Source organism: Elephas maximus, chromosome 21, assembly GCF_024166365.1.
Source record: "Elephas maximus indicus isolate mEleMax1 chromosome 21, mEleMax1 primary haplotype, whole genome shotgun sequence".
NCBI lineage: Eukaryota > Metazoa > Chordata > Mammalia > Proboscidea > Elephantidae > Elephas > Elephas maximus.
The window spans coordinates 7,797,183-7,813,196 of record NC_064839.1 but is presented as its reverse complement, the minus strand read 5'-3'; the positions used below and the strand labels follow the sequence as shown (position 1 = coordinate 7,813,196).

General features: G+C 39.2%; 1 protein-coding gene across 1 annotated transcript in view; it reads left to right on the top strand.

Annotated features, from left to right (window-relative positions):
- The window catches only part of LONP2 (lon peptidase 2, peroxisomal), a 114,458-nt gene that overhangs the window by 10,356 nt on the left and 88,088 nt on the right, over positions 1–16,014 (top strand). The window lies entirely within an intron of this gene.

The following is a 16,014-nucleotide window of genomic DNA, read 5'->3' as shown; positions in this document are numbered from 1 at the left end:
ACACAGCTTCATAGCTTTTTTCACTTTGCCATTTACTTTTGCCAACTTTAAATCTACAGAAATTTCTTGAACATAGAAAAATTTTGTATGGACATCACATTCAATTTTAGAGAGAAATCGTCATAAATCTTACTATAATGCGTGTAATTTCATTTTTGCTTGTCTTCTGGTCTTGGTCTATATTCAGTTTTATGTTGTTTTCATATCCATGTCTAATTTTCATATTAAATACTTCTATTAAGTGCTTTTATAAATATTTTGAGTTGGGATATCATAGTTTTACCATTCCTGTTTTTAGTCTGTTTCCAGTTGACACCTCCCTGGTTCTACGCCCTCATCACCTCTCCCTTTGACTTCTTCAGTAGCCGCCTAACTGAACGCCTTCTAGTTCCTTCTCTCTAAGCCATCCTGTTAAGTTTGGAGCACGCTTCTCCCTGAGTAAAAAACTTTAATGGATAAAGTCCAAATTTCTTAATATGACATTAAGGCCCTTCACAACATAGCCTAGGCTTGTCTCTTTTGCCTGAACTCTTGTCATGTGTGCTTGTGGTTTAGCCACTTTGGACCTCAAAGAGCTTTATGTCTTGTTCTTTCATGTCTTCATGATTTTGCCTTCTGTTCTCTGCTGGAGGTGCTTCTCCTCCCCTGAGTCTTCACCTTCTCTTTATGTGCTTTCTTGATGGCGTGGACTCCTGGCGCTCCTTTCTCTGCCTGCACGGTCCTCTCTACATGTTCTTTAATATCATGCTCATCACATTGTAATGAAACTTACCTCACAGGTCTCTTAGCACATTGGAGTTCCTCCCTGCGTTAGCCACCCCGTACCGAGCAGCATATTGTGTCTGCAAATGGTATGTACTCAGTAAGTGCTTGGAGAATGAGTTTTGACTGTTTAATTTTCTTAATATGACTCGTCGACTCGAGGGCACTGGGTTTTTATGAATTTCTAGAAGCAAGGTCTTCAAATTTTATTAAATTTTCTTTAATGTATTATTATTGCCACATTAAAAAAAAAAATCACTGAGATAGGGAAAGGAAATGTGACAGATCTCTCAAGGGCTTTTAATGCTTCTGCCTGGAAGGAGCTGTTACTTCCCCTCATGTTTCATGGACCAACAGAGGATTCCTAGCCACATCTAAATCTATAGATAAGAAAGCAGTCCTACTGTGTGCCTAGAAGAAAAGGGAATCTTTCAACAGCCTTAATGACCACCACAGTCACTAAAAGCTTGCCTTATGCTTCATTAGGTTTAACTCTGGGGTATAACCTGGAAGTTATTTTTCTAACAGTCATTCGTAGTCAGTGCTCAGATCCTAGTTAATCAAGATTTTGTAATAAAAATCAGCATTTCAGTACTTACGTGTTATCATCATACCATCAACTACTTAACCCTAAGGTTCCTGAGGGCAGAAACTATATCTTCCTCATCTCTGTATTCTTAGAATAGTAATTGACACAGAAAAGTACCTGGTAAATATTTGCATTTGTTATTGGATTGATACAGTGGAAGAGTCTGGCCTTGTCAGTATGAACTGACGTCTGTATTTTGTTTGCATTAAAAAAACTGAGTATTTGGGGTGTATTAGCACATTTTCTATTAGGTAGATGTGCTTTCAAGTGTTTTTTCAGCATCGTAATAACACTGGCAGTTTAAAATAATTTAACAGATCAGACATGGAAATATTTCATCATTTTGGTACTTCTTACTAGTTGCATACTGTGAGATCAACAAAAAAAATTAGTACATTCAACTTATATTTGAGTGGTTACAGCTGAAACTTCATGGTTCCCATTCCTACCCTACTTGTTTCCTAAAACCCCTAAATTGCTATCATTAAAGATACATGGGGTCAGGGAAGCAACACAAACAATTCTCAGCAGCTTTTTTCTATCAACTTTGTGCTTACCTGTAAAAAGATCAAGTTTATGTCTAAGTTTACTAAAGGAAGCTGCTAGTAATGTCCTGGGAACTTGGCAGAACCTTGTCACTGGCAGAGCATGCATTTTGAGTTGCTTTTATCAAAGTGGAGCATATTGTAGGCAGGCCAACTTAGATTAGATTTACCATCCGTAGTTGTAAAACAACACAAAGCCCCTTCCTTCACTAGCTAGTAATGAAACAAAGTACTGATTAGCATAGTAATTAAATCTGTCACACAAGCAGCATGCTCTGTTACACATTTATCAAAAAAGAATTTTGTTTTCATTGTGACTGATTTAGTGTAGCTCTACAATAGCATCTGCCCCTCCACTCAAAAGTACCTCACCAGGAACACCGTGAAGAGCAGTCACCAAAAGGGACTCTCACTGGATTAAAATTTATAAGGAGAGTGAAAGAGATTCTGAGGCCTGAAATACTAATACAATACTTTTAAATATTGCTTTGAAATATTGTAAGTTAAGATAGTTGAGCCTTTCAAATACAGGCCATCCTCACTTTGTATGTTTCTGAAATACACGATTTTCAGTTAGCATAGTTATCAAGAACATGTGCAACTTTTAGTTGCCATGGTGTATTAACTGTGAATAATTGCATGAAGCACAAACTTCACTGTTAGCTCTTAGTCCAAAAGTCACTGTGGAAACAACAGAAGCAAATCATGCTCAGTGCCCTGGCATATCACTTTTTCAAAGTCTGTTAGTAATTGGTCACTGTGCATCTGTTACTCATTTCATGCACACACAGCAAAGTGTGTGGTTGTGTTGTCTCCTTGTCTCCCAGAGTTAAACCCATGAGACATTTCACAGAAATGGATAATTAAAAGAGGGATTGGCCAACAAAGATGAAAGTACAACAACAACAAAAACAAAAATGATAATGCTAGAAGTAAAATGCAAGTCAGCTATGAATGCCGTTGCAGAAGAAATGACTTCCTGTGGGAAAACTGACACTGTTGCCATTCAGCAGACTCGAGGTGTGCCCCCTGAGGAACTCTGTGAAGACAGACTATTGACATAGGGAAGGAAAGTGGTCGGGACGAAAGGATGATGGCGTCTCAGAGGAAGTAATTTGAAGTTTTTTGCCAGCATCACTTCCTCTGAGACATCGTCATGACATTGAAAGCGCAAAGGATAAATCCTGGAGCTGATCCAGACTTAGGAATGTGTCGGTTTGCCAAGGCATAGAGAAGACGTCCGCACCACATCAAGCCCCACGTGATACGAAGAAAACAAGCGCTGTTGAAACTACTCCTGATGAGTGTTTTACAAAGAAAAGCAACACTTTGTCAGTGTTCCTATATTTTAAATGGCGATGTATTAAATGAATATTAGTTTGACTGTTTCTTTATTTCCCTTAATGTGTATGGAGCTTTGGTGGCACAGTGGTTAAGAGCGCAGCTGCTAACCAAAAGGTCAGCCACTCGAATCCACCAGCCACTCCTTGGAAAACCTGTCAGGCAGTTCTACTCTGTCCTCTAGGGTTGCTATGAGTTGGAATCCATTTCATGGCAGTGGGTACGGGTATGTGTTTATGACCAACAGTAAGACCATTTTTTTGTTTTTTTTTTTTACTTTAGATGAAGGTTTACAGAACAAACTGGCTTCTCAATAAACAGTACACATATTGCTTTATGACATTGGTTAACAACCCCACAACATGTCAACACTGTCTCTTCTTGACCTTGGGTTCCCTATTACCAGCTTTCCTGTCCCCTCCTGCTTTCTAGTCCTTGCCCCTGGGCTGGTGTGCCCTTTAGTCTTGTTTTGTTTTATGGGGCTGTCTAATCTTTGGCTGAAGGATGAACCTTAGGAGTGACTTCATTACTGAACTGAAAGGGTGTCCTGGGGCCATACTCTCAGGGTTTCTCCAGTCTCTTGTCAGACCAGTAAGTCTGGTCTTTTGTTCTACATTTTTCTCCAGCTCTGTCCGAGACCCTCTATTGTGATCCCTCTCAGAGCAGTCAGTGGTGGTAGCCAGGCACCATGTAGTTGTACTGGACTGTCTGATGGAGGCTGTGATAGTTGTGGTCCATTAGTCCTTTGGGCTAATCTATCCCTTGTGTCTTTAGTTTTCTTCATTCTCCCTTGCTCCCATTGGAGTATTTTAGATGGCCACTCACAGGCTTTTAATCCCCCAAATGCTACTCATCAATATTTTCTTTATAAACTATTGTGCAAGTTGGGTTAGATGTTCCCCGAGACCATGGTCCCCATAGCCCTCAGCCCAGCAGTTCGGTCCCTCAGTGAGTTTGGATGTGTCTGTGAAGCTTCCATGACCTTGCCTTGGACAAGTTGTGCTGGCTTCCCTAGTATTGTGTACTGTCTTACCCTTCACCAAGGTTACCGCTTGTCTGTTGTCTATTTAGTGCTTTTCCATCCCCACCCCTCCCGTCCCTTGTAACCATCAAAGATCGTTTCTTTGTGTAAACCTTTTCATGAATTTTTATGTTGGTGATTTCATGCAGTATTCGTGCTTTTGTGATTGACTTATTTCACTCAGCATAATGCCCTCCAGATTCACCCATGTTGTGAGATGCTTCGTAGAGTCATCATTGCTCTTTATTGTTTCGTGATATTCCATTGTGTGTATGTACCATAGTTTATCCATTCATCTGTTGATAGGCATGTAGGTTGTTTCCATCTTTTTGCTGTTGCGAACGGTGCTGCAGTGACACGGGTGAGCATGTGTCTATTCTTGCGATGACTCTTATTTCTCTAGGATATATTCCTGGGAGTGGGATTGCTGGATCATATTGTATTTCTATTTCTAGCTTTCCAAGGAAGCACCATATCATTTTCCAAAATGGTTATATTTTGCGTTACCACCTGTGGTGCATAAGAGTTCCAGTCTGCCCACAGCTTCTCCAACATTTGTTATTTTCTAGGTTTTTTTTTTTTTTTTTTTGATTCGTGCCAGTAATTCCAGGATGAGATGGTATCTCGTTGTGGTTTTGATTTGCGTTTCTCTAATGGCTAGTGATCCCGAGCATTTCCTCATGTGTCTGTTAGCTGCTGGAATGTCTTCTCTGGTGAAGTGTCTGTTCATTTCCTTTGCCCGTTTTTCAATTGGATTATTTGTCTTTTTGTTGTAGAGGTGTTGGATTTTCCTATAGATTTTAGAGATTAGACCTTTGTCAGATTTGTAATAGCCAAAAATTTTTTCCCAATCTGTAGGTTCTCTTTTTACACTTTTGGGGAAGGCTTTTGATGAGCAGAAGTGTTTAATTTTTAGAAAATCCCAGTTATCTAGCTTATCTTCTGGAGTTTATGTGTTGTTTATGTAGTTATGTAGTTTATGTAGTTTGTATCCTGTTAATGCCATGTTTTAGGGCCTCTAGCATTGATCCCTTTTTTTTTTTTTTTGTATAATCTTCATAGTTTTTGGCTTTATATTTAGGTCTTCGATCCATTTTGAGTTAGTTTTTTTTTTGTATGGTGTGAGGTATGGGTCCTATTTCATTTTTTTGCAGATGGACATCCAGTTTTGCCAGCACCATTTGTTAAAAAGACTGTCTTTTCCCCATTGATGGACTTTGGGCCCTTGTCAAAGATCAGGTGACTGTACGTGGATGGATTTACATCTGGGTTCTCAGTTTTGTTCCATTGGTCAATGTATCTGTTGTTGTATCAGTACCAGGCTGTTTTGACTACAGTAGCTGTATAGTAGGTTCTGAGGTCAGGTAATGCAAGTCCTCCTACTTTATTCTTTTTTATATTCAGTAGTGCTTTACTTATCTAGGGCCTCTTCCCTTTCCATAAAAAGTTAATTATTAGTTTTTCCATCTCTTTAAAGGATTGAGATTGCATTGTATTTGTAGATTGCGTTGGGTACAATCGTCATTTTCACAATGTTGAGTCTACCTATCCATGAGCGTGGTATGTTTTTTCATTTATGTAGATCTCTTTCGGTTTCTTACAGTAGTGTTTTGGGGTTTTCTTTGTATAAGTCTTTTACATTCCTGGTTAGATTTATTCCTAAGTTGTTTTTCTTTTTTTAAGGGTTATAGTGAATGGTGGTGTTTTCCTGATTTCCTTTTCCTTATTCTCTTTATTGGTGCATAGGAATCCAACTGATTTTTGTATGTTTATCTTCTATCCTGCTATTCTGCTGAACCTTTCTATTAGTTCCCATAGTTTTCTCATAGAGTCTTTTGGGTTTTCTATATATAGTATCATATCTATAAATAGGCACAGTTTAACTTCTTCCTTACCAATTTGGATGCCCTTTCTTTTTCTTGCCTTACTGCTCTAGCTAGGACTTCCAGCACGATGTTATATAGGAGTGGTGATAAAGGGCATCCCTGTCTTGTTCCTCTTCTCAACGGTAATGTTTTCAGCCTCTCTCCATTAAGAATGATCTTGGCTGTTGGTTTTGTATAGATGCCTTTTATTATGTTGAGGAATTTCCCTTCTGTACCTATTTTATTGAGAGTTTTTATCAGGAATCAGTGTTGGACTTTGTCAGATGCCTTTTCTGCATCGATTGAGATGATCATATGATTCTTTTCTTTATGTGGTGGATTATATTGATTGATTTTCTAATGTTGAACCATTCTTGCATACCTGGTGTGAATCCTACCTGGTCAGTATTATTTTTTTGAAAGATGCTGAATTTTATTCACTGGAATTTTGTTGAGAATTTTTGCATCTATATTTGTGGGAAATAATGGTCTATAACTTTCTTTTTTTGTGGTGTCTTTGCCTGGTTTCGGTACCAGGGAACTGCTGGCTTCGTTGAATGAATTCAGAAGTATCGCTTCCTTTTCTGTGTTCTGAAATACTTTGAGTAGTACTGGTATAAGCTCTTTACTGAATGTTTGGTAGAATTCTGCAGTGAAGCCATCTGGGCCAGGGCTTTTTTTTGTTTTTGCTGGGAGCTTTTTTACTACCTTTTCTCTCTCTAGTTATGGGTCTGTTCAGATTTTCAGCATCATTTTGTGTTTATTTGGGTAGGTAGTATGTTTCTAGAAATTTCTCCATTTCCTCTAGGTTTTCAAATTTTTTGGAGTACAGTTTTTCATAATACTCTGTTACGATCCTTTTTATTCAGTTGGGTCTGTTGTAACGTCCACATTTCATTTCTTCTTTTTTTTTTTTTTTTAATTTTATTGAGCTTCAAGTGAACATTTACAAATCAAGTCAAACTGTCACATACAAGTTTATATATACCTTACTCCATACTCCCGCTTGCTCTCCCCCTAATGAGTCAGCCCTTCCAGTCTCTCCTTTCATGACAATTTTGCCAGCTTCCAACACTCTCTATCCTCCCATCCCTCCTCCAGACAGGAGATGCCAACACAGACTCAAGTGTCCACCTAATACAAATAGCTCACTCTTCATCAGCATCTCTCTCCTACCCACTGTCCAGTCCCTTTCATGTCTGATGAGTTGTCTTCGGGAATGGTTCCTGTCCTGGGCCAACAAGGTTTGGGGACCATGACCGCCGGGATTCCTCTAGTCTCAGTCAGACCATTAAGTATGGTCTTTTTGTGAGAATTTGGGGTCTGCATCCCACTGATCTCCTGCTCTCTCAGAGGTTCTCTGTTGTGCTCCCTGTCAGGGCAGTCATCGGTTGTGGCCGGGCACCAACTAGTTCTTCTGGTCTCAGGATGATGTAGGTCTCTGGTGCATGTGGCCCTTTCTGTCTCTTGGGCTCTTAGTTATCGTGTGACCTTGGTGTTCTTCATTCTCCTTTGCTCCAGGTGGGTTGAGACCAATTGATGTTTCTTAGATGGCCGCTTGTTAGCATTTAAGCCCCCAGACGCCACATTTCAAAGTGGGATGCAGAATGTTTTCATAATAGAATTATTTTGCCAATTGACTTAGAAGTCCCCTTAAACCATGGTCCCCAAACCTCTGCCCTTGCTCCGCTGACCTTTGAAGCATTCAGTTTATTTTATCCCGGAAACGTCTTTGCTTTTGGTCCAGTCCAGTTGAGCTGACCTTCCATGTATTGAGTATTGTCCTTCCCTTCACCTAAAGCAGTTCTTATCTACTAACTAATCAGTAAAAAACCCTCTCCCACCCTCCCTCTCTCCCCCGCTCCTAACCACAAAAGTATGTGTTCTTCTCAGTTTATACTATTTCTCAAGATCTTATAATAGTGGTCTTATACAATATTTGTCCTTTTGCCTCTGACTAATTTCACTCAGCATAATGCCTTCCAGGTTCCTCCATGTTATGAAATGTTTCACAGATTCGTCACTGTTCTTTATCGATGCGTAGTATTCCATTGTGTGAATATACCACAATTTATTTAACCATTCATCCGTTGATGGACACCTTGGTTGCTTCCAGCTTTTTGCTATTGTAAACAGAGCTGCAATAAACATGGGTGTGCATATATCTGTTTGTGTGAAGGCTCTTATTTCTCTAGGGTATATTCCGAGGAGTGGGATTTCTGGGTTGTATGGTAGTTCTATTTCTAACTGTTTAAGATAACGCCACATAGATTTCCAAAGTGGTTGTACCATTTGACATTCCCACCAGCAGTGTATAAGAGTTCCAATCTCTCCGCAGCCTCTCCAACATTTATTATTTTGTGTTTTTTGGATTAAAGCCAGCCTTGTTGGAGTGAGATGGAATCTCATCGTAGTTTTAATTTGCATTTCTCTAATGGCTAATGATCGAGAGCATTTTCTCATGTATCTGTTAGCTGCCTGAATATCTTCTTTAGTGAAGTGCATGTTCATATCCTTTGCCCACTTCTTGATTGGGTTGTTTGTCTTTTTGTGGTTGAGTTTTGACAATCATATAGATTTTAGAGATCAGGCGCTGGTCGGAGATGGCATAGCTGAAAATTCTTTTCCAGTCTGTAGGTGGTGTTTTTATTCTTGGTGAAGTCTTTAGATGAGCATAGGTGTTTGATTTTTAGGAGCTCCCAGTTATCTGGTTTCTCTTCGTCATTTTTGGTAATGTTTTGTATTCTGTTTATGCCTTGTATTAGGGCTCCTAAGGTTGTCCCTATTTTTTCTTCCATGATCTTTATCGTTTTAGTCTTTATGTTTAGGTCTTTGATCCACTTGGAGTTAGTTTTTGTGCATGGTGTGAGGTATGGGTCCTGTTTCATTTTTTTGCAAATGGATATCCAGTTATGCCAGCACCATTTGTTAAAAAGACTATCTTTTCCCCAATTAACTGACACTGGGCCTTTGTCAAATATCAGCTGCTCATATGTGGATGGATTTCTATCTGGGTTCTCAATTCTGTTCCATTGGTCTATGTGTCTGTTGTTGTACCAGTACCAGGCTGTTTTGACTACTGTGGCTGTATAATAGGTTCAGAAATCACGTAGAGTGAGGCCTCCCACTTTCTTCTTCTTTTTCAGTAATGCTTTGCTCATCCGAGGCTTCTTTCCCTTCCATATGAAGTTGGTGATTTGTTTCTCCATCACATTAAAAAATGTCATTGGAATTTGGATTGGAAGAGCATTGTATGTATAGATGGCTTTTGGTAGAATAGACATTTTCACTATGTTAAGTCTTCCTATCCATGAGCAGGGTATGTTTTTCCACTTAAGTAGGGCCTTTTTAGTTTCTTGTACTAGTACTTTGTAGTTTTCTTTGTATAGGTCTTTTACATCTTTGGTGAGATTTATTCCTAAGTATTTTATCTTCTTGGGGGCTACTGTGAATGGTATTGATTTGGTGATTTCCTCTTCGATGTTCTTTTTGTTGATGTAGAGGAATCCAAGTGATTTTTGTATGTTTATCTTATAACCTGAGACTCTGCCAAACTCTTCTATTAGTTTCAGTCGTTTTCTGGAGGATTCCTTAGGGTTTTCTGTGTATAAGATCATGTCATCTGCAAAGAGAGATAATTTTACTTCCTCCTTGCCAATCAGGATGCCCTTTATTTCTTTGTCTAGCCTAATTGCTCTGGCTAGGACCTCTAGCACAATGTTGAATAAGAGTGCTGATAAAGGGCATCCTTGTCTGGTTCCCGTTCTCAAGGGAAATGCTTTCAGGCTCTCTCCATTTAGAGTGATGTTGGGTTTGTATAGATGCCCTTTATTATGTTGAGGAATTTTCCTTCAATTCCTATTTTGCTGATAGTTTTTATCATAAATGGGTGTTGGACTTTGTCAAATGCCTTTTCTGCATCAATTGATAAGATCATGTGGTTTTTGTCTTTTGTTTTATTTATATGGTAGATTACATTAATGGTTTTTCTAATAGTTAACCAGCCTTGCATACCTGGTATAAATCTCACTTGGTCGTGGTGGATTAATTTTTTGATATGTTGTTGAATTCTATTGAGTAGAATTTTGTTGAGGATTTTTGCATCTATGTTCATGAGGGATATATGTCTGTAATTTTCTTTTTTTTGTGATGTCTTTAACTGGTTTTGGTATCAGGGATATGGTGGCTTCGTGGAATGAGTTAGGTAGTATTTCGTCATTTTCTATGCTTTGAAATACCTTTAGTAGTAGTGGTGTTAACTCTTCTCTGAAAGTTTGGTAGAACTCTACAGTAAAGCCGTCTGGCCAGGGCTTTTTTTTTGTTGGGAGTTTTTTTGATTACCTTTTCAATCTTTTTTTGTTATGGGTCTATTTAGTTGTTCTACTTCTGATTGTGTTGGTTTAGGTAGGTAGTGTTTTTCTAGGAATTCATCCATTTCTTCTAGGTTTGCAAATTTGTTAGAGAACGATTTTTTGTAATAATCTGATGTGATTCTTTTAATTTCAGTTGGGTCTGTTGTCATGTGGCCCATCTTGTTTCTTATTCGGGTTATTTGTTTCCTTTCCTGTATTTCTTTAGTCAGTCTGGCCAATGGTTTATCAATTTTGTTAATTTTTTCAAAGAACCAGCTTTTGGCTTTGTCAATTCTTTCAATTGTTTTTCTGTTCTCTAATTCATTTAGTTCAGCTCTAATTTTTATTATTTGTTTTCTTCTGGTGCCTGATGGATTCTTTTGTTGCTCACTTTCTATTTGTTCAAGTTGTAGGGACAGTTCTCTGATTTTGGCTCTTTCTTCTTTTTGTATGTGTGCATTTATCGATATAAATTGGCCTCTGAGCACTGCTTTTGCTGTGTCCCAGAGGTTTTGATAGGAAGTATTTTCATTCTCGTTGCATTCTATGAATTTCTTTATTCCCTCCTTAACGTCTTCTATAACCCTGTCTTTTTTCAGCAGGGTATTGTTCAGTTTCCAAGTATTTCATTTCCCTTCCCTAATTTTTCTGTTATTTATTTCCACTTTTACGGCCTTGTGGTCTGAGAAGATGCTTTGTAATATTTCGATGTTTTGGATTCTGCAAAGGTTTGTTTTATGACCGAATATGTGGTCTATTCTAGAGAATGTTCCATGTGCACCACAAAGAAAAGTATACTTTGCAGCAGTTGGGTGGAGAGTTCTGTATAAGTCGTTGAGTTCAAGATGGTTGATTGTTGTAATTAGGTCTTCCGTGTCTCTATTCAGCTTCTTACTAGATGTCCTGTCCTTCTTCGAAAGTGGTGTGTTGAAGTCTCCTACTATAATTGTGGAGGTGTCTATCTTACTTTTCAGTTCTGTTAAATGTATCTTGCAGCCCTGTCATTGGGTGCATAAATATTTAATATGGTTATATCTTTCTGGTCAATTGTCCCTTTTATCATTATGTCGTGTCCTTCTTTATCTTTTGTGGTGGCTTTAATTTTAAAGTCTATTTTGTCAGAAATTAATATTGCTACTCCTGCTCTTTTTTGCTTATTGTTTGCTTGATATATTTTTTTCCATCCTTTGAGTTTTAGTTTGTGTCTCTAAGTCTAAGGTGTGTCTCTTGTAGGCAGCATATAGACGGATCATGTTTCTTTATCCAGTCCGAGACTCTGTGTCTCTTTATTGGTGCATTTAGTCCATTTCCATTCAGCGTAATTATAGATAAGTATGTGTTTAGTGTTGTCATTTTGATGCCTTTTTATGTGTGTTGTTGACAATTTCATTTTTCCACTTACTTTTTTGTGCTGAGACGTTTTTCTTTGTAAATTGTGTGTTCCTCATTTTCATAGTATTTGACTTTATGTTTGCTGAGTCTTTACATTTTTCTTGGTTTTTATTTTGAGTTATGGAGTTCTTATACCCTTTGTGTTTACCTTAATATTTACCCCTATTTTTCTAAGTAAAAACCTAACTTGTATTGTCCTGTATCGCCTTGTATCCCTCTCCATATGGCAGTTCTTTGCCACCTGTATTTAGTCCCTCTTTGTGATTATTGTGATCTTTTACATATTGACTTCAATGATTCCCTGTTTTGAGCATTTTTTTTTTAATTAATATTAATTTGTTTTTGTGATTTCCCTATTTGAGTTGATATCAGGATGTTCTGTTCTGTGACCTTGTATTGTGCTGGTATCTGATATTACTGGTTTTCTGACCAAACAATTTCCTTTAGTATTTCTTTTAGCTTTGGTTTGGTTTTTGCAAATTCTCTAAGCTTGTGTTTATCTGTAAATATCTTAATTTCGCTTTCATATTTGAGAGAGAGTTTTGCTGGATATATGATCCTTGGCTGGCAGTTTTTCTCCTTCAGTGCTCTGTATATGTCATCCCATTGCCTTGTTGCCTGCATGGTTTCTGCTGAGTGGTCTGAACTTACTGATTCTCTCTTGTAGGAGACCTTTCTTTTATCCCTGGCTGCTTTAAAATTTTCTGTGTATCTTTGGTTTTGGCAAGTTTGATGATAATATGTCTTGGTGTTTTTCTTTTTGGATCAATCTTAAATGGGGTTCGATGAGCATCTTGGATAGATATCCTTTCGTCTTTCATGATGTCAGCGAAGTTTTCTGTCAGCAGATCTTCAAGTATTCTCTCTGTGTTTTCAGTCATCCCTCCCTGTTCTGGGACTCCAATCACACGCAAGTCATCCTTCTTGATAGAGTCCCACATGATTCTTAGGGTTTCTTCATTTTTTATTTAATTCTTTTATCTGATTTTTTTTCAGCTATGTTGGTGTTCATTCCCTGGTCCTACAGATTTCCCACTCTGCATTCTAATTGCTCAAGTCTGCTCCTCTGACTTCCTATTGTGTTGTCTAATTCTGTAATTTTATTGTTAATCTTTTGGATTTCTGAATGCTGTCTCTCTATGGATTCCTGCAACTTATTAATTTTTCCACTATGTTCTTCAATAATCTTTTTGAGTTCTTCAACTGTTTTATCAGTGTGTTCCTTGGCTTTTTCCGCAGATAGCCTTATTTCATTTCTGAGGTCATCCCTGATGTCTTGAAGCATTCTGTAAATTAGTTTTTTATATTCTGTATCTGATAATTCCAGGTTTGTGCCTTCATTTGGGAAAGATTTTGATTCTTTTGTTTGGGGGGTTGTAGAAGCAGTCATGGTCTGCTTCTTTACGTGGTTTGATATCGACTGCTGTCTCCGAGCCATGACTAAGATATTGTAGTGATTTATTCTATATTTGCTCACTGAGTCTTATCTTGTTTTGTTTTCTTTCAATATACGTGGATGGGCTACTAGATTGTGCTGTCTTGATTGTTGTATCCCTTGACTTACTTACGACCTATTACCAGCTGGTTTGGGCTGTTACCAGATATATATGTCTGAGTCCATTCACTATTCTTGAGTAGAATCTGATTTTGGGTCATCAAGTGTGTGATGCACCCTGTCACCTATGCACCTTGAGAAGTAGTGGTGATAGTTGCATGCAGCAGATTCTAGTAGCAGCTGGGGTTCACACTCCAGGGGGGTCAGGATGCTGACAGGCTTCCCCCAAGTGCCAGTGAGGTAGGCGTGTCTCTATTCCTAAAGCACCTTGGTGGGTGGGCTCTGCAGCTGTACCTTAGGCCCCCAATGCAAGTACCTCTACAGATTGGTAGGTGTCACCCTCCTTATACCCCTAAGATGGTCTGGGGGGAGCTTCAGCCCTCAGTTCCCTGTTGTGGGTCAGTGAGGGCTCTGTTGAATAAGCAGAGATATCAGACCTGGGAAACTTGTCTTTCCAGTAAATCCACCAGAAAAAAATGCAGTCAGATCCCTATCAGAATTGCCTTTGCATTATAATAGCCACCTTGTTCCCTGTAGGGATGAAAGCCCGAGACTGTGGATCACATATGCTTGGCTGGAGCTAGTTCTGTATTTTTAGTCCAATTAGGGAAGGATTTTGGGTCCCTGGGTTTTTTGTGGTTGCTTCTCTCAGGCCGGAAGAATGGGTTAGGAAAAGACCAAAAAAAAAAGGGAAAAGAAAATCCGCAGAGCCGTTCTCTCTCTGGCTCAGGAAATTGCAATATTAATGAAGCCGCCTGGAAGGGGAGGGGAGGGTTCAGAAAAACAGGAGAGAGTAGCACCCCGGAATGTAGACGAAGTTACTTATCTTGCTTGGGATGACTCTTTTATCTGAGATTCCCGAGGGGCGTGTCGCCTATGTGTGCTGGCTGGGTAGGGATTGCCCCCGAGGGTCAGGCCCGCAGAAGCCGCGGTCAGTGGTCAGTTCCTCTGCTGACAGTCCAAAGCCCAGCGTCAAGGTTCCCCTGCTGGGACGCTGCACTCCCGGCTCCAAAACCAGTCGCTGCCTCCCGGCGACTTTTCCTCCTGCCAGCCACGCCACCGCGCCATCCGCGCTGACCGGCTGGCCCCCCTCCCGAGGTCAGTTCAGGGGAGTAGGGCTGCGCCCCGTGTTTGCGCCATCACAGGATGTTGTGTTCAGCTCCACTGCGCCCAGTCCTAAGCCCGGCGCCAAGGTTACCTGACTGGGACGCTGGCTCCAGGCTCTGAAAACAGTCCCTTCTTCCCCATAGTTGTTCGTTCTCCGTCTCTGTCACTCAGGTCAACTCTTTAAATCTGTGTTTGTTGTTCAGGGTTCGTAGATTGTCATGTATGTGATGGATTCACTTGTTTTTCAGAGTCTTTGTTGCAAGAGGGATCCGAGGTAGGGTCTACCTAGTCAGCCATCTTGGCCCCCGTCCATTTCATTTCTTCATTGGGTTATGTGAGTCCTCTCCTGTTTTTCTTTTGTCAGTTTGGCCAGTGGTTTGTCGCTTTTGGCGAACCTTGTAAAGAATCAACTTTTGGTTTTGTTGATTCTGTTGTTTTTCTGTTGTCTGTTTCATTTATTTCTGCCCTGATCTTTATTATTTCCCTTCTTCTGGTGGCTGTGGGCTTCTTTTGCTGTTCTTTTGCTGTTTGTTCAAGCTGTGTAGCTAATGTTTTGCTTTTGCCCCTTGTTTTTTGATGCAGGCATCTAGTGCTATAAATTGACATCTGAGCATTGCCTTTGCTGTATTCCAGAGGTTTTGGTATGATGTGTTTTCATTCTCATTTGATTCTAGGAATTTTCTGATACCATCTCTGATTTTTTCTATTACCCAGGGGTTTTTAAGCAGGTTTTTATTCAGTTTCCATGTGATTGATTTTTTTTCCTTGCTCTTCCTTTTGTTAGTTTCTACTTTGATGGCACTGTGGTCAGAAAAGATACTTTGTGTTATCTCAGTGTTTTGGATTTTGTTGAGGATTGCTCTGTGGCCTAAGATGTGGTCTATTCTCGAGAATGTTCCATGTGCATTGGAAAAGAATATGTACTTTGCAACTTTTGGGTGGAGCGTTATATATATGTCTAGGAGGTCAAGTTGGCTGGTTGTATCCTTTAGAGCTTCTGTATCTTTGTTGAATTTCTTTCTACATGTTCTGTCCTTTATTGAGAGTGGTGTGTTGAAGTCTCCTGCTATTATTGTGGAACTGTCAATTTCTCTTTTCAGTGCTGTTAGAGTTTATGTATTTTGGAGCCCTGTCATTAGGTGCATAGATGTTTATTATGTTTAAGTCTTTATGATGGATCATCTGTTTAATCATTTTATAGTGGCCTTCTTTTTCTTTTATGGTGAATTTTGTTTTAAAGTCTATTTGATCTGAGATTAGTATTGCCACTCCTGCTTTTTTTGGTAGCTGTTTGCTTGATAAACTTTTTTCCATCCTTTGATTTTTAATAAATTTACGTCTTTGTTTCTAAAGTGTGTCTCTTGTAGATACCATATTGATGGATCTTATTTTTTTATCCATTCTGTCAGTCTGTCTTTATGGGTGCCTTTAAGCTATTTACATTCAGTGTCACTATTGATAGGTGTGAGTTTATTGCGGTCATTT